At 43.4% G+C, this 19,398-nt stretch overlaps 1 protein-coding gene across 1 annotated transcript in view; it reads right to left on the minus strand.

Moving 5' to 3' along the window:
- MYO3A (myosin IIIA) overlaps positions 1 to 19,398 on the minus strand; it is a 222,201-nt gene that overhangs the window by 184,939 nt on the left and 17,864 nt on the right. The gene's annotated exons all lie outside the window — the stretch shown is intronic.

Here is a 19,398-nt window from a genome sequence, read left to right on the forward strand (position 1 = left end):
CCTTAGTGAAAATCTTTTATGTCTATAGGGTTGATCACAATTATTAACATCATCGATTAATACCCGTTTCCTTGCCATTTTTAAAGATGGTGCCAGCCATCCAGTGCTCCCTCCATGTGACAGGGGCCGGCCAATGGCATGGATACCTTGTCACATGGTAAGGGCAAAGGGCCATCGGCGCCAATTTTATTAGTGGCAGCCGATGGCCCGAGAGCGGGAGATCGCTCCCAGGACCCCCACTGGACCACCAGGTACCTGTAAAATGTTTTTTGGGGGCTCGGGAGGGTGGGGAAAGCTAAGGGATTAGTTTTAAAGGGTCGGGGTGGGTTTTTTATTTATCAGCTTGGGTGCAGCCGATAAACAAAACCACAATCGGGCCGGACGAAAAAAAACACACGATATGAATCAGAACCGGAATCCAAACCGATTCCGGCTCCGATTCACATCTCTAGTATTTTCATTCTGCTTTTTAATTGATAGGGATACATTAGAATTTTTTAGCTCAGGTGAGTTTTGAGTTACAGGCACTTGGACTACTTTTCTTATTATTGGAACCTCACTGTCGGGATGCCCTAATTCTAATGCATCATTAGTATCCTTTGAAGATACCTCTCTCTGAACCATGTGCTGCTGAGCGATTGTCGGCTTTCCCCTTTGTTCTAGTTTAAAAGCTGCTCTATCTCCTTTTTAAAGGTTAGTGCCAGCAGTCTGGTTCCACCCTGGTTAAGGTGGAGCCCATCCCTTCGGAAGAGTCTCCCCCTTCCCAAAAGGTCCCCCAGTTCCCAACAATACTGAATCCCTCTTCCTTGCACCATCGTCTCATCCACACATTGAGACTCCAGAGCTCTGCCTGCCTCTGGTGACCTGCGCGTGGAACAGAGAGCATTTCAGAGAATGCTACCCTGGAGGTTCTGGATTTAAGCTTTCTACCTAAGAGCCTAAATTTGGGTTCCAGAACCTCCCTCCCACATTTTCATATGTCATTGGTGCCCACATGTACCAAAACAGCCGGCTCCTCCCCAGCACTGTCTAAAATCCTATCTAGGTGATGTGTAAGGTCCACCACCTTCGCACCCGGTAGGCATGTTACCAGGCGATCCTCACACCCACCAGCCACCCAGCTAACTACATTCTTAATAATTGAATCACCAACTATGACGGCCGACCTAACCCTTCCCTCCTGGGCAGTAGGCCTTGGGGAGAGCCAGGAGCTCTTTGAATTGCATGCACATGTACAACTTCTCACCGGCGGGTAAAAAATCATATATGTGACATTCGATGCAAAAGACTGGGAAGCACCCCTGTTGCTGCTGGGCTGCTGCCTTCATCTCAATTTTGTTCAGTTCCTAGTTAAGCTTTAGGTTGCTATGGGAGTAGGAATGTGTCTATTTAACGTCCTTTACATGTATTAGTGAATTCACTATATGTCTGGTAGTGGCCTACAAGGGACTGATCAAACTCTCAATAAAGTTTTTTTTGGTTTTTTTGTGAAAGTGGCACCTTCCTATAAATCAGGGGTGGGCAAGTCCAGTCCTCGAGGGCTGCAAATCAGTCGGGTTTTCAGGATACCCCTAATGAATATGCATGAAATAGATTTGCATACAACTGAGGCAGTGTGTATGCAGGTCTCTCTCATGCATATTCATTAAGGATATCCTGAAAACCCAATTGGTTTGCGGCCCTCGAGGACCGGAATTGCCCATCCCTGCTATAAATTAAAGGATGAGCTAAGGGTGGGTGGGAGGGTTGGGAAATCCAAACAATCTAACTTCAGTTAGTCAGCCAAAGTGACTCACTGGTCTCTTGATTATCAAATGTTGGTACCTAATCAAACCAAATCACGCTACCTCAACACCTTTCCAAGGTAAGTAACTGAACTGAACTTTTCAACCTTTTTACTTAGGTATACACTGCTCCTAGCTCATTTCTAGCTTCTGGCTACTTTTTTTTTTTTTTTTTTAAATACAAACACTCAATTCTGCTTACTAGTTGCCTTACAGACTTTAAAAAATAAACACACTAACTACTGCTTGCTAGCTGCCTTACTGACTGACCATTTAAAAATACAAACAGTCTAACTTGTATTATGCTCAGGCTTGTGAACCCTTCGGCCGACGGGAGGATGGTGTACCTTAGGAGGTGGATCCTTAGGTTCTCTCATCGGGTGGCGAGGTGGAACAGAAGATGTGACCAGCTGACCCTCGGCACTGGAGACTGAGGTGACCGTGGAGGCAGAAGAAGAGTTGTGACGTCGAGGAAGCCAACTGTGTCTTCACCAATGGAAGCCCGCAGTACCCCCGGGAGGAGCCTGTAGGGACCCGAGCCGCTGGGACTTAGGTGGGCCCTTGGAGACGATGGTCCAGAAGAAGTCCAAGGTCAAGTGCCAGAAGGTCGTCGCTTACCAGTCCGAGGTCACACACCAAGGGATCGCCGCTTGCCAGTCTGAAGTCACTCACCAGGAATCACCGCTTGCCAATCCGAAGTCAGGAACCAAGAATCACTGAGACGAGACAGGAGCCAGGAAGCAAGGATCTGAAGCACAAGAAGACTCACCAAAGCAAGTAGAATTGAACAACTCTGGAAGCTGTTGCCAAGTCAAGGAATGAGCAGAGGAAGTCTCCTTTTATACTTCCTCTGGTCCAGTGCAGAGGAAACAGCTGTAGGCAATTAAAGGGATGAGGTCCCTTTAAATCTAGTAAGGAGGCGCGGCCTCATGCCTAAGATGGTGGTGGCCATCTTGGATTTCGGACTGCAGAGGAAAGCTGCCCGACACCGCAAGGGAGGAGCAAGGATGACTCCCAACCCAGCAGCCACCTCAGAGACCCGCGCTGGCACAGGAAACAATGGGCACCCAAACTAGCAGCTTCCCCCGACGCTGGCGCAGCGGCCTCTGTCAAGGTTCAGGTAGGGGGCCACGACCGTGGCTGTCCGCAGTCGCGGAACACAACTTGTTTATTCGCTGCCTTACTGACTATTAAAAGCACAAACACACTAAATAATATTCCCAAATAGTTAACTTTGCCCCAATACTTTTGAAAAAGACAATGTCCCAAGCAAAAACTTACTGATTCCTTTCAGCAACCAGCAAGGTGATCCTCTCCTCTCAATGCTCCCACAACATGCTGGGAAAAACATCACCTCCTATCCCATGACTTTTTAGTTTTCTTAGAAGCCTCTCATGAGGGACTTTGTTAAATGCCTTCTGAAAATCCAAATACACTACATCTACTGGTTCACCTTTACCCACTTGTTTATTAACCCCGTCAACAAAATGAAGCAGATTTGTTAGGCAAGACTTCCCATGATAAAATCCATGTTGATTGTGTTCCATTAAATCATGTCTTTCTATATGCTCTACAATTTTGATCTTTAGAATAGTTGCCACTATTTTTCCTGGCACTGAAGTCAGGTTCACTGGTCGTGGTCTATAGTTTCCCAGATTGCCCCTGGAGTCTTTTTTAAATATAGGGGTTACATTGGCAACTCTCCAGTCTTCAGGTACAATAGATGATTTTAATGATAGGTTACAAATGTTAACTAATAGATCAGAAATTTCATTTTTTAGTTCCCTCAGTACCCTAGGATGCATACCATCTGGTCCAGGTGATTTGCCACTCTTTAGTTTGTCAATATGGCCTACTACATCTTCCAGGTTCACAGTGATTTGTTTCAGTTCATCTGACTCATCACCCTTGAAAATCATCTCTGGAACTGGTATCACCCCAACATCCTCATTAGTAAACACAGAAGCAAAGAATTAATTTAGTCTTTCTGCAATGGTCTTATCTTTCCTAAGAGCCCCTTTAACCCCTCTGTCATCTGATGGTCCAACTGACTCCCTCACAGATTTCTTGCTTCGGATATATTTTAAAAAGTTTTTATTATGAGTTTTTGCCTCTAAGGCCAACTTCAGTTCAAATTCGCTCTTCGCCTTTCTTATCAATGTTTTACACTTAACTTGACAGTGCTTATGCTTTATCCTATTTTCTTCAGATGGATCCTTTTTCCAATTTTTTAAGGATGTTTTTTTGGCTAAAATAGCCTCTTTCACCTCACCTTTTAACCATGCCGGTAATTGTTTTACCTTCCTTCCACCTTTCTTAATGCATGGAATACACCTGGACTGCACGTCTAGGATTGTATTTTTAAACAATGTCCATGCCTGTTAAACACACATACATAGCATCCCACCTTCACAAAAGGAGTCACCCACTCGTCCCTGCACATACACACAAACCATACATACCCAAATCTCATCTACACACACAGGCTCTCACCCACTCACTTAAGTAATCATCCACACACAGGCAGACATACACCCTCACCTCCACAGGGTCTCAGCCAGTCACACTTACCCACCCATTGACATTCACCTACACAGGCTGTCACACCTCCACACACACACACACACACACACAGAAAATCAGTCACCCAGCCACACACACATACATAGGGCCAGTTCCTCTTCTTCAGCTGCTAGTGGTGTGTGGTCCGGTAGCAGCCACTGCATCCTTCACCTCTCTTTGGCCACCAGTGGGATGAGGTCTGCTAGCAGCCACAACATCATAAAATAAAAACTTAGCTCTGTCAGAGCACTAATTACACTGAACTTAATTTTCCTATCACAGACCAGGGCTAGCTTCCTTTAGGTCTGCAAACACAAAGATTGCAGCTTTAAAAGGCAGAAAAAGGAAACAAAATAAAAAGCATTAAGAGTTTACCTGCTTTGTTTTATGCCCAATTTGCTGCAAAAAACTGGAACAGGGAAGTTGTTTCCCAGCATGTTGTCAGGCCCAATGACCCCTTTAGTATATGGATACAGGAATAATGGTTGTAAGAGGTTTATTAGGAGATATAAACATAAATGGCTCCTGTCCTACAGTACTGCAGGTAATGTAAGTAACAATGAGGAAAAGGCTTACATGTAGTTACAATATACAGTCCAGATTTTTATACAGTAGCTTCCATCTAATCACAATACAAGTACAGTGTGTAACAAGACTTCTTACTGCACAGACAATACCATATCACATTAGTTTACATTGAATGGTAACTCACAGGTCTCCTCCAAGATCCCATGCTTCTCTATGGCCACCCAGCCTTCTAAATGCTGGGAACATTTGTAAGGTGGCCCAGCAGTACTTTTGAGTTCCCTGAGGAGCAATCTTGATCCTCAGGGGTGGGGCCACACAGTAAGTGCTTTTTATGCTGAGAGTGCCTTTTCCTAAGCCTTTCTGTGGCTCAATACACAGCACGCTGCACTCAAACCCAACAGACCCCAGCTGAAAACCACATGTCTTAAACTTGATTCTAATGTCATGGAGGCCTCAGCGTCTCTTATGTTAATAAATGATCAATCTATAAAAACAAAAAGATTCCAGTTTTGTATGACCTGATTGTCAGGAGTCAGTCCAATCTCTTTTGTATAACTGACACTTGAATTACAGATGCCAACCAAATTTTGCTAAATCAGCTTTGTCTATCTTGTTATTAGGAGTATAAAATTGTTTTTTTGTTGCTTTTCCAGTTTGTTTTTCGGAGGTTTTTTCCCATGAATTTCAGTTTGTGGAATACTTTATTTGTTTCATTTACGTAAAAATAAATCAAACATTGAAAAAAAAAGTCACAAAAAGAAGAAAATGAGCCCCCCAAGGCCTCATGTCCCGTCCTCACAACCCATCCCTCCCAACTGGAAAACTGCTGAGGCCAGGATTCCCCCCCCCCCCCCCAGTTCCCTTACCCAGTCAAGCAGGGAACCACCAATGAGGCCTAGTCCCAATCTGAAGCCTCGGTCTTGCATTGGCTAAAGCTGTGGTAGGAAGCTGCAACCTCGCCTTGGTCCAATCAAGGCTAAGACCTCAGCCTCAGTCTCTGCCTAGGCTGGAGACTGGGCCCAGGCCTGATGCTGGGGCCCTACCCAGAGGCTGAATCCCAATTCTATGGCCTCAGCCAGGACCCAGGCCCAAGGTTCAGGCCGGACCAGGAGGCCAGGTCTCGACTCCGAGGCCAGAGCCTGGACCAGGATCTGATGCCAGGGCCTGGCCCAGAAGCCAAGGCCTGATGTCTGGGCCTCAGCCCAGATCCAGGCCTGATGCCAGGGCCCAGCCCAGAGGCTGGGTCCCCATTCCTGGGCCTTGACCAAGGGTACAGCTCAGGCCTGGAGCCCAGACCTTGACACCATCCTCTTCTTTTAACTTTAAACTGACTCCATGCATTGGGGTATGCTGGAGTTAATTATCTCCAGCATAATCACCCCAGCAGAAGGAGCCATTTTGATGTATGGCAATGCTGTACTATGAAGTACATCAAAATGGTGCCATCCGCTGTGGTGAATTCTCCAGAGTTAACTCCAGTGCAACCTCAGCACACAGCATCAGTTTAAATATGAAAGAAGAGGATAGCGTCGACAGAGCTTTGAGGCCTTGACTCCGGGTCTGAGCCTGATCCTATGCCAAGGCCCAAGCTTCGGGACCCAGCCTCCAAGCCCTGTGGCCCATATTATATATAATATATATATTATAATACAAGCTGTTAAGCCTGTGAAAAAGGGCTACATTAAAAAAACATTTTTTTTCGGTTTGTTTTTGGACACGACACTCTTCTACATTTCTTCTTCTTCTGCACTCACCCTCTTTCTCCCACTGCCTCCCTCCCCTCTCACTGAAACCCCCTTCTCTCACTCTCAGGTGGAGACAGCCAATGGGGACACAGAGCGATACCTCTAGCTAACAAACACTTTCTCAATTTTTTTAAACCATTAGGTAACATTTTATAGTGCACACTAACTCGTCGTTAGTGCGCACTACTCCGAAAAATGATTTTTTTACTAAAAAAAAAAATGCTGATCCGCGGGAAAACGAGATTTTTCCGCTGCCAGACAAACCCGAAAGTGAAAACATTGGGCACCCGATTCACATCCCTAATATACATTGGTCTTCCTGCATCCTCACTGAAAGCATTGCAATTTTTGCAGCATTCAGCCACTCAAATGTTTTCTGGGAAAAGTATAAAAAAGGTATGATGTATGCATACTAATACCGGTATATAAAAGTTTTTAAATAAAATAAATAAATATTTCCACTGTCCTGTATGACTTTCACTGGTTGCCAATACAGTGGCAAATTTAGTACAATGTTGCCATGCTAGTTCATAATTTGTTAAGATTAGATTTTTTTCTATGGGTGGTTTTTCGGGAGGATATATAATCCAATACATACCCTCCAGTCCTCTCAGAGAATCTTTTGGGCATTCCTTACCTGAAGCTGGTACGTCTTGCTGAGACAAGAGAGAGAGTAGTTTCAGTGGATGCTCTAGTACTGAGGAACTCTCTAAGTATCAGAGCATTTGAGGACAATGACTTGAACAAGGACTTTTAGATCACTTTTGAAAACATTTTTTTCAGGCAAACTTTCTTGTAAACCTTTTTCCTTTATTACTGCTGTCATGTTTTATGCATAATAAGGATTTTGTATGTTTTTTTTTAATGTGCATATCTTTTCTTGTATGTTATTCCTATTATTATGCATGTTTATTTGCAAATTGCCTAAGTGCTTCAGCACTCAGCAGTAGGCGATTCATAAATCCATAATATTTATTTATTTATTTTTGGTTTTTATATACCGGAAGTTCCTGTATACAATACATATCACTCCGGTTTACATTTAACAGAAGTAACTATTGCCGGGGAGGCAGTTTACATGGAACATATCGAATATAATGAACGGATAATCTATAATAAAGTACAATCTATTATGAAACAACTGAGATCAACTTATAACACAACTTGGAACATATAACTGAAGCAATGTAAACATTACATTATTGCTGTAAGATGGGGATGGTTGTTGTTCTTCTTGCTTTTAGCAAGAAAAAAAACAAGTTAAAGATGGGCCTTATCATGAGCCTGCAGAGCCCAAGAAGAAAAACTCTCACATAGATCATGCCCTGTCTAGAATAGAATAATCCTTTCTGAACTAACCTGAAACGATTCATAGCAGAAATGTACATGTCACACAAGCTTGCCACTTGCTCCATGTCATAAAAAAAGAGGTTAAGCCAGTGCTGGTTTCACCATTGCATTCAGGGATTTGTAGTTCTAATTCTAACATTTATTTATTACTATTACTTGCTACTTCTATAGTGCTACTCAATGTACAAAGCACTGTACAAAACATAAGAACATAAGAACATGCCATACTGGGTCAGAACAAGAGTCCATCAAGCCAGGCATCCTGTTTCCAACAGTGGCCAATCCAGGCCATAAGAACCTGGCAAGTACCCAAAAACTAAGTCTATTCTATGTTACCGTTGCTAGTAATAGCGGTGGTTATTATCTAAGTCAACTTAATTAATAGCAGGTAATGGACTTCTCCTCCAAGAACTTATCCAATCCTTTTTTAAACACAGCTATACTAACTGCACTAACCACATCTTCTGGCAACAAATTCCAAAGTTTAATTGTGCATTGAGTGAAAAAGGACTTTCTCCGATTAGTTTTAAATGTGCCCCATGCTAACTTCATGGAGTGCCCCCTAGTCTTTCTATTATCCGAAAGAGAAAAAAAACTATTCACATCTACCCATTGTAGACCTCTCATGATTTTAAAAACCTCTATCATATCCCTCCTCAGCCGTCTCTTCTCCAAGCTGAAAAGTCCTAACCTCTTTAGTCTTTCCTCATAGGGGAATAACAGAATCTGGTAGAATCTGTTCATTTTTCAAAAACTGAGCTGCGGACATTGCATCCCGTAGTGTTAGCCATTCCCCATGTTCTTTTATATCCCTTGTTAACAATCCCCCATATTTAAGTGTTTAATGTATTTGACAAAGGTAACGCATGAGTTCTTGCAAATTTTGTTTAAATGTAAACCGATGTGATATATAAAATCGAACACCGGTATATAAAAATAAAAATAAATAAATAAATAAATAAATAAATAAATAAAATAATAAACAGAATTTAGAGAAAGGGCTATATTCGGTCTTCCACTTCATTGCATGGGCACTCATTACTCCAAAAGAATAGATCTTTACTACAATGTATGTATTACTAAGCTCTGAAAGCCATTTTGATCCAGAATAGAAATCCACTTATTATCAGTGAATTATTTAAACTCTTCCATGAACCTCTAGATATTTATAACCTGGTCTGGATTAGAAGGAAAAATAAATGGAAATTGACATTGAGAAGATGATATGGGTATTTTCAATATTGAGCCTTGCCTCTTGGTATCCTTAATGAACTAGTTATATTCTAATATCAGGTCAATGATATCTTCATGGAAATGTTGGATCACGTTGTCATTTTTTTAATCTGGATGACATCCTTATCTTCTCCAAATATCAGAAAGTGCATGGCCAACAAATATGACTAGTCTTGGGCTGCTTCAGAATGTGCAAGCTATTTGCTAAGTTAGATAAATATGAATTCTGGGATATGCTATGAGACTGGGTGGCCTATGTATGGACCCTATAAAGATCACAGTTATTACAAATGGTCAACTCCCAAGGAAGTATAAAGGGTATAGTGCTTTCTGGGGTTTCAGCTTCTACAGAAGATTTATTAAAGACTTCTACAAAACTGTGGCATCTCTCCTCCTCCTGACCTAAAAACATCCCTTAGAATGGCTCCTCTGAATGTGGCTAAATGGGTACACATTGCAGATCTAGGGGACTTGAAGGCAAGATTCAGGCAGCCAGTTTATATGCAGGAATTGCTATTTACCTACCTGCGTGAATGATTGAAAAATTTTCTTTCCTTGTTGGATGGTATGAAATTCCCTAAAGTCTATACCTACAATATGCATCCAAAAGTTTGGATTTTGATACCATTATCCTCTTTAATCCAATCTTCATATTAAGTATATTTTCATTAGTTTTGGTTTCTGCTTATGTTTATAAATGGATACAAATCTTTAATTCTGGATTCAAACCATAAATCCTGGTCAAAATCCAGTTATATGTCCATGAACAGAGTTTGACAATTATCTTTTATATCATTTTGAATCGCAGTCTGGAAAAAGTATAGGTCACATAAAAAAATCCCTGATATGATCATGATTTCCCTGGATTAAGTTTTTCAGTGGGATAAAGGTCACCAAAACTCCACCTCCTTTCAAATATGTGAACTTTGGATGGTGTTTATGAGCACAAATCCAAACTGAGATTCTCTCTGTCCATCTCAATATATAATGAATGTACTTTGGCCATTACTGTCTTGTTCCATCTCCTTTTCTGAAGTCATCATACAATACTCAAGCCCAGAAATGGATAATATCTATCATATCGGTGAACACCAAGGATTCTTAGTTCTTTATTCAGCACTATACATCAAAAAAGCCCGACTCAGACCGAGTTTCGCTCAAAAGAGCTGTTTTTTGTCCTTTGGCTTTTTTATTAGCATTTTACTCACCTTTTGATACAGCTTTCAATTATCTGTTTGAACTTTTTTTGCAGATATATTAATTAATATCCACTTTTGTGTGCTGTAATTCTCCTGATATTTATTTCTCTGACTTCATCAATGTATTTAAATGCCTATAGTGAGCCGTGGGAGGCATTTCCGGTTTTGCGCTGAATGAGCGCTACGGCGTCTTTCTGTCCTGCACTTCTCTGGCGTTTATGGAACTTGACATTCAAGTTTTCTATGTTGGTAAATGTATTTTTGGTGCTCTAAGTCTGCCCTGCTTCTTAACGCTTGTTTCACATTTAAAATGTTAATGTACTGAGTTACTGTGTATCTCCCTATTTGTGGATTTTAGTTTCATTGTGCTTGTTACTATCTTGCCTAAACGTGGCATTCAGTTTTGTTTTAAGAATCACAGTGCTTAAGTTACTCAATATATTTTTCCAGTAATATTCATTCATTGCAACTGGTTTTGTTGTGCTTGTTTTTTTAGCACAAACAGTGAAGGTGTTTGCTGGATGCAGGCTACCTTGGCATCTCCTGCTATAGGTATTTATTTACATTTTTAGGTGCACACTCAATTAGGTTATGTCACTTATGATTTTATTTCCACAATTAATATTATTCATCTATACATTCTCATAATTGAAATCATACATCCAGTAGTTTGAGTTGAATGTAAGTTGTTGTCTTTTGCTTTTTTAAGCACATTTTGACATTTTTGTATGTCTTTATTTATTATGATTATCATTTTTTATGATTTTATGTGTTGGTATACATGGCTTTGTATGTCTTAAATGTTTGACATGTTTTTAATGTATTTATATGTATTTAATTGTTTTTACATGTTTATATGTGTTTCATTAGACCTTGAAGCAGCTCTTTTGAGCTAAACTCTGCCTGAGTCGGGCTTTTTTGATGCATAGTGCTGAATAAAGAACTAAGAATCCTTGGTGTTCACTGGTTCTTTTTTCTTGGTTGCTACTGCAATATTGGACCGGTTCCCAGTTTGCTTTTTTGGACCTTCCATAATATCTATCATATTCCACACTTATTGTACCACAATATTAATATTGTTGTATACCACCTTGAGCATTATTTAGAAAGGGGGGCTATGAGTCCAAATTATTATTATGATTATTATAATTATTATAATCACTGTTATGTAATGGCCTCAAAAGGCCTTGCATTCTGTTGAGAGAGGGTGTTTTTGTGTGCCCTTGGGCCTCAGCCCAACCCCAGACGGATCCAGGACCGAACCGAGGGTTGACGGCATGTTCCAGCATGGCAGACGATCTTACGCTCTGCCAGGCCTGCAAGCTCCCAAGGCCAACAACAATATGATGTTGGAATGTGAATGGTCCTCCGACCATTCCGAGCCCTTTTGGACCTGCTGCTTAGATCGGCATGGAGCAGCAGGTCTGGCCTGAGGACGAGGGCAGATGGGCCTTGACATGAAGACATGACACCAAGGTTGATGCAACAGCATCGCAGATGAAGACATGACACCAAGGCTGATGCAGATGGCATCAGAGACAAGGGCTGGAACAAGACATGACACCAAGGTAGTTGAAGACATGACACCAAGGCTGATGCGAAGACATCACGGACCAGGGTCGATGCAACGGCATCCTGGACCAGAGTTGATGCGACGACATCAGATACATGATGAGGAACTTGACGAAGTCCAGACGAGACGAGAAATTGAGCGGAAGGACATTAGCACTCTCTCTCTCAGGGCACCCTACTCAGCTCACCTTCACGGGTGAACCCAATGGGCTGGTCGTGGACCACCCTGTCCCACTGTGTGCCCTACACAGCCCAAGGAGGCTGGTCACAGACCACACAGAGAACGGGACAAGCACAGGGAAGAATCCAGCCGAGGCAGAACTTAGACGACAGAGCCATAAGTCATCCGGAGCTCCGCAAAGGCTGGCAGGACATGAAGGCTCAGGAGCACAGGACACCAGTCCTCCTGCAGGCCACTACAACTCGGGAAAGACATCATCCGAGGGACCTAGGCCAACAGGACAGAAGGCTCAGGAGTGCTGAAGACACAGGAACAAGACACCAAGGAACCTGGGACATCAGGAAGCAGAGGATCAAGATGAGACACCAAGACACCTGGACAAGGGCCTCAGGCATGAAGACTTGACTTGACATGACATGAAGAGACGAAATGAAGAGGAGTTCCATGAAGAAGACCTGACAAGCTCTGGCAGGCAGGAGCCTCCAGAGTGAAGAAACTCCGATGCAAGGTGAAGACTGAAGGGATGGAGCAGCCCTTTATAGGGCTGGAGCAGGAAGTCCAATCAAAGGTGGGGCCAGCAACACGTCCTGTGGCTGGCCCTTTAAATTCTGTAGAGAGGCGCGGCTGCGCACCTAGAGGAACAGGAAGCTGGCTGTGCAGGACCGTGGACAGCGGCCTGTACAGCGTCGACATCACAGACAGCAGGGCTGGGCCTGAACGCAGGCCCCAAAGACGGCAGTGGCTCCAGCCACTGCAGGAAGCCCCGGGGGCAGCTCCAGCCGCCAATCGAGCCCAGGGATGCGGCGTGCTGCCGCGGAGGAGAAAGATGACGGCGGCGGCGGCTCCATGCCACGATGGACGGCAGCAAAGTCTGCGGCTCCGGCCGCAGTGAAGAGGAGGCTTGGTGGGCGGCCTCCGGGCTGCAGAAAACAGAAGGTCCGTGGCTCCGGCCGTGCTGAAGGCCCGACTCTGGTGGCACCAGCCGCATTGGGCAGCAGAGAGGTGAGCAGTGCCTGCTCGTGGGGGGACCCGCGGGCAGGGTCCATGACAATCACTGTTTTTTTTAAAATATAATTACTCTGTTTTGTGATAATTATTGCAGAACATTCTCATTTTCTCACCAAACATATTGCTCTCAGTCCAGCTGTCTTTCATATAAGCATACAGTCTTCTGTCCTTCCCCTTCATGACAGAAAAAACAGAGCCCAATCCAGCATCAGGAGAACATAAGATTTTAAGCAGGCTATGTAGCATTGCTCTACCTTAACATTCACCATCAAGGATGTTTATTTTAATTTTACATTTAAACTGATGCCATTGAGCTGGGATGACAGTCTTGCTTTTCCCCATAAATATTATGGCATAAATAAACCAGATTTTTAGGGGGGAAAAAAAACCCTCTCACCATGTATCTTAAACATAAACCAGGAACACTATATGCAAGAAATCAAACTTATATTTTTTGCACTTTTCTCAAAACCAGACCAATGAGACTTAGGAATATAAAATATTCTGTTTTGCAGGAGAGGCAAAACAGTGGAGATATGCTAGAGACATTCAGATACCTGGAAGGTATTGATAGTGCACGAGGAGCAAACGTGTTTCAAGGAAAAGGACATTCCTTGACAAGGGGCCATGATATGAGGTTCAGATGGGGTAAACTCAAGAGCAGCATAAAGGCATATCTTTTTTCTTTTTTTTTTTTTTTTTTTGGGGGGGGGAGCCCTCCCAGAATGGGTGGTGAAACTAAAATGTACTTGGGATAAGCCCAGAGGATCTTTAGTTGCAGAAACATGAACAAATGTAGAAGGACTGGGTCTGTCCGGCAGGATGCTAGTATAGTAATGACTAGAACTAGACGTTCTAGTCACTAGAACTAAATCTGTTCTAGTGGAAACATGGGCATGTGTAACTGTGTCTGTCTGGCAGGCTGCATGATATAGTAAAAACTAGAAGTCCTAGAGACAACAGGTGCTAAGATATAGCTGCATGTAGCTGCACAGGCTATGCACACCTTGCCTTGACCTGGTTGGTGCAGTGGGTTAGTAAAAGTGTGTAGCTGAACAGAAAGGGCATGTTTGTGTTTCATTGGCGCTTGTGTTGGTGACTGTTTGCATTATTATGGGACCTTATGGTTGGACATGGGAAGGAAGGGATGTTGAGTATGAAGGGACTTTGCATGCTCAGCAATTGAGGAGGGTGGAGCATAGCAAAGGAAGATGACAAATATTGTGCTGGATAAACTATGATTATTCTACAAACAGTCATGCTATATGGCTAGCAACTGGGATATTAGGGATGTGAATCGTTTTTCAACGATTAAAATTATCGTCCGATAATGTTTATATCGTCTTAAATCGTTATAGAACACGATACAATAGAAATTCTAACGATTTATCGTTAAAAATCGTTAAATCGTGTTAGTGCGCACTAACTCCCCGTTAGTGCGCACTAACTCGATTTAGTGCGCACTAACTGAAAATGATACAAATAAACACTTTCCAGGTCACTGAAGGTCAGTTAGGAATGAATATGTGTTCCTATTGGCTGGCTGCCCTCTTATCTATTGATGTTACCAAGGTTACCACTGAGGTGATGGTTGGGGGGATGGGAAATGGAACTGGAAACTAACGAACACCAACAGAAAATGAAACAAAGTGTTCACACTTCCCAGGTCAGTAAAGGTCACTTAGGAATGAATATGTATGTATGTATTCCTATTGGCTGGCTGTGCTCTTATCTATTGATGTTACCAATATGGTTGGGGGGATGTGAAATGGAAACAGTTGGAAGCTTGACAAAAAAAGTAATGTAATGATCAGCACTCACGTGACTAGAACTTGTTTGTTTATTATTTTTGTTAGCAGACACCTGAAATGCTAGTGCATGTTGAATTTGCCAATCACTGTGCATTTTAGAAAGGTGGTCCTGGCTGGAACTGTACACAGTTCAAATATATGTAATTGATTGTTGGTAAGTGTATTTTTTAAGTAGCCACACTGGCACCAGTATGTTTACTTTTCCTCCTACTTAACTCACTAGCTCAGCTTTGTAAGAAGGGCTTCTCTGCTTGTGTGTTGTTTTTGTTTGGTGTGAGGAGAGCAGAAACATCAGATCTTTATTCAATCTACTACAGTCATCTCTTACAGTGCCCTATCCCTATTAATACCAGGAGTGTTGTGATCTTCCTGCACACAGTGCCCTAACCCTGATACCAGTCTGAGACAGCTCCCTCCCTGCATTACTAGTGAGAGGCTGGCTTCACAGACAGGGGGGAGCTGCCTGACCCTCACTTCTGACTTCCCCCATGTCCCAGCTAGTGAATGGTGTGTGGGTGAGGGGGGGGGGAGGATGGTGAAGTCTGAGACAGCTCCCTCCCTGCATTACTAGAGAGAGGCTGGCTTCACAGACAGGGGGGAGCTGCCTGACCCTCACTCCTGACTTCCCCCATGCCCCAGCTAGTGAATGGTGTGTGGGTGAGGGGGGGGGGGGGGGGAGGATGGTGAAGTCTGAGACAGCTCCCTCCCTGCATTACTAGTGAGAGGCTGGCTTCACAGACAGGGGGGAGCTGCCTGACCCTCACTCCTGACTTCCCCCATGTCCCAGCTAGTGAATGGTGTGTGGGTGAGGGGGGGGGAGGATGGTGAAGTCTGAGACAGCTCCCTCCCTGCATTACTAGTGAGAGGCTGGCTTCACAGACAGGGGGGAGCTGCCTGACCCTCACTCCTGACTTCCCCCATGTCCCAGCTAGTGAATGGTGTGTGGGTGGGGGGGGGGGGGGGAGGATGGTGAAGTCTGAGACAGCTCCCTCCCTGCATTACTAGTGAGAGGCTGGCTTCGCAGACAGGGGGGAGCTGCCTGACCCTCACTCCTGACTTCCCCCATGTCCCAGCTAGTGAATGGTGTGTGGGTAAGGGGGGGGGGGGGAGGATGGTGAAGTCTGAGACAGCTCCCTCCCTGCATTACTAGTGAGAGGCTGGCTTCACAGACAGGGGGGAGCTGCCTGACCCTCACTCCTCCGGGGTATTGTGATCTTCCTGCACACAGTGCCCTATCCTTGATACCAGGGGTGTTGTGATCTTCCTGCATGCAGTGCCCTATCCCTATTAATACCAGGAGTGTTGTGATCTTCCTGCATGCAGTGCCCTATCCCTATTAATACCAGGAGTGTTGTGATCTTCCTGCATGCAGTGCCCTATCCCTGATATCGGGATGTGTGCAAGAAGATCACAACACCCCCGGTATCAGGAATAGGGCACTGTGTGCAGGAAGATCACAACACCCCCAGTATCAGGAATAGGGCACTGTGTGCAGGAAGATCACAACACCCCTGGTATTAGGGATAGGGCACTGTGTGCAGGAAGATCACAACACTCCTGGTATTAATAGGGATAGGGCACTGTGTGCAGGAAGATCATAATCTGATACCTACTTTTTTATATTGTACAAAATTAAATGTTAGGCAAGACATAAAATTGTTTTACAAAATATTTCTCTGATAATGATCTTGATCAATAATGGAGCATTTTTGTTTAAAATAAATATTTACTAGTCTTTGGACTTTACTTATCTATCTTCTCACAGAAAAAGCAGAGAACAGGTAATATTGCAATAATCATTCTATTTATGTATTGCATGTCCTTTGGGCATAAATGCATCATTAAACAAGAGTGAGAATATAAGCAAAATACATATACATTGACATGTTTTTACTGTTGCTGAAAGAGCAAGTTGATGTAGGAGGCAAAGTGCATGAAAGAAAAATTGCCTTTTACACTGTGTCAAAAATGAATAGTGACTTGTGAGTATTAGTGGCATTTCCAGGGATTGCTGTGGGTAATCTATGGACTAGCTCAGGATGCTTCCGAAAGTTAAATTGGATTGACATGCTAAATGTGACAATTGGTAATGGGCTCTCAGAATTTTGTATGCTAAAAGGTTTCTTTGGGGAAATGTACCCCTTGTTTGGTTATATGACTAAGATGAAATAATCAGCAGACTTATGGTAAAAAATAATAATTATAACTCGTTTTGCTTGCTGTCTGCTATTCCTTCAAGTTTTACTTATATAGGGGTGAAGCTTGGCATGTGCCAAAACCAGGAGATGCGTGAGTATATCCAGCCAGCGAGCATGGAGCAGATTTTAAAAGCCACCCGTGAACACACGTATCTCCCGGTCTGTGCACAAATAAGAAGGTTGCAAACAAGGGGCGGGGCATGGGCATGGTCTGGGCAGAGTATGGGTGGGACACGGGCATTCTGGGACTGTAACATGAAATTTGTGCATAAGTATTTATGTGGACCAAGCGCATGCTGGGGTCCCCTACCGTGTAACTTTATTACTGCTGTTGGATAGCGTGTAATTGATAAAATAAAAAAATCTAGACTAGTCAGCTTGGTTTTTAAGGGTTAGTGCTAACATGGTAAAAGAGAAAGTATTTTACTAGGGTGGCTAGGAAGTCCTATCCCTTACTTGGGCAAACTGGGAAGGAAATGAGGAAACTGGTAACTGCGTCAGTGCACGTGTCTACTAAAATCCCCCCACTTATGCGATAGAGGCGGCATTTGCTCGCATATGTTCGCATCCCCAAACATTCTGCATACATGTACTCACATACAGCCTACTTTATACCATGCACGCATATATGCGGATATGTTATAAAATGGCTGCATCCTTTGGCGCGAGCCAGCATGAGCGTGAACATGTTCGCCGTGCGGCTGTTTCAAAGTTACCGCCTTAGGCTTCAAGTACATTTAAGCATGAGTCCTGAAATAGAGGGCAGGAACTAACTGATGTTTTACAGGAAGGAAGCCAAAATTAACAAAGGAGCAGAAGCCATGACTCAAATCAATGTCCATCCATTCGGTCCTTGCACTGGATACAAAAGTACAAAGATAAACAAGTGAAGTTCAAAGTGGTATTCACAGGAACGGTGCAAGGGGATTAGGCGCCCTAGGCACCTTTACCTTGCGCCCCCTCCCCCCCAGTTGTGCTGAACCCCACCTCGCAGTTGCATTCCCCCCAATCGCACCCCTCCCCGCCAGTTCCAGCTCTGACTCCTACCTCTCTCGAGCGGTGGTGGCCCCACATAGGTCACGAGCAGCATCAGCTAAGAAGAGTGGAGATTTGAATCATCATTCCTCTTTGACACCACCGCTCATGCCCTAATGGTCAGTGCCCTAGCCCCAGGCATAGCTCACCATAAAAATCAAAGTCAGCATCAGACAAATTACAGCAATGAAAACAATGGTTTTCCTTGTCCATGGTGGATCTTTTCCCTTGTCTCCTTTCTCTTGCACCTTCATCCATAGCAAAATCATACTCACCAGCAAGGGTGGGGTCACTAGAGTGCAGCTCCAGCATAGGCTGGTCAGAATGGAAAAAAATATCCCAATCACAAAACACTATAGAAAAAATGTAAAACCCCAACTTGAGTCAAAAACTCTTAACTGTAATCCAAAAACCAATAGGATAACCAGAAGGCTTCAATATATGAGTCCACCCTTTCTCCTCAGATATTTCCAATAGGAGTCCAATTGATATTCTCTTCATCCTTGCTTCTTCTTTAGTTTAAGCAAAAAGATCTTTCTGAATTCAGTCTTTCAGGATTGCAGAGGGACACTTTTCCATCCAGGCTGAACCAGTCTGCATCAAAAATACATCTTCTATAGTTCCAAAATCCAAAACAAATAAAATAGCCCAACTGTAGATCTAGCCCTCCAGGAATGAAGAATTAAGATCCTACAGCCAAGCTCCAACTCCTACTCAGTTGCTTCGAAATCCAGTGATGATCTCCAGCCTCTCCTTCTCTTGCCTACCCAACCCTCCAGACATCTTCCCACTAAAGAATGAGCATGCTCCAAGGGATTATATACCCCTAGAAGCTTTTCCTCTGAAAAGGTGGAGTTTCAGTTACGGGAGGATTAAAAAATCTTCAAAACCCTTCCCATCACCCACTGATGGAAAAATATACATGGGAACATTTCTAATGACTGGCAAAGCCCCAGCACACAATGACTTAATCATAAAGGTATCACAGTCTAGTATAATTATTTGAGTGTGTAGCCTTTTTGTCAAACCTGTCAGGAAGTGGGAGTCCTAGAATGATTCCTAATTTAAAAATTAGTTTAAGGACGATAAAGCAAAATATTATAGTATGGTTTCCTTACTGAACCTGAATCTGTGCAAGACTTGTTCCTCAGACAGATCCAAAAACTGTGCTCCGGTCCTGTATACTTTCTGT

The sequence above is a fragment of the Rhinatrema bivittatum genome, chromosome 2 (genome assembly GCF_901001135.1).
Source record: "Rhinatrema bivittatum chromosome 2, aRhiBiv1.1, whole genome shotgun sequence".
Taxonomy (NCBI): Eukaryota; Metazoa; Chordata; class Amphibia; order Gymnophiona; family Rhinatrematidae; genus Rhinatrema; species Rhinatrema bivittatum.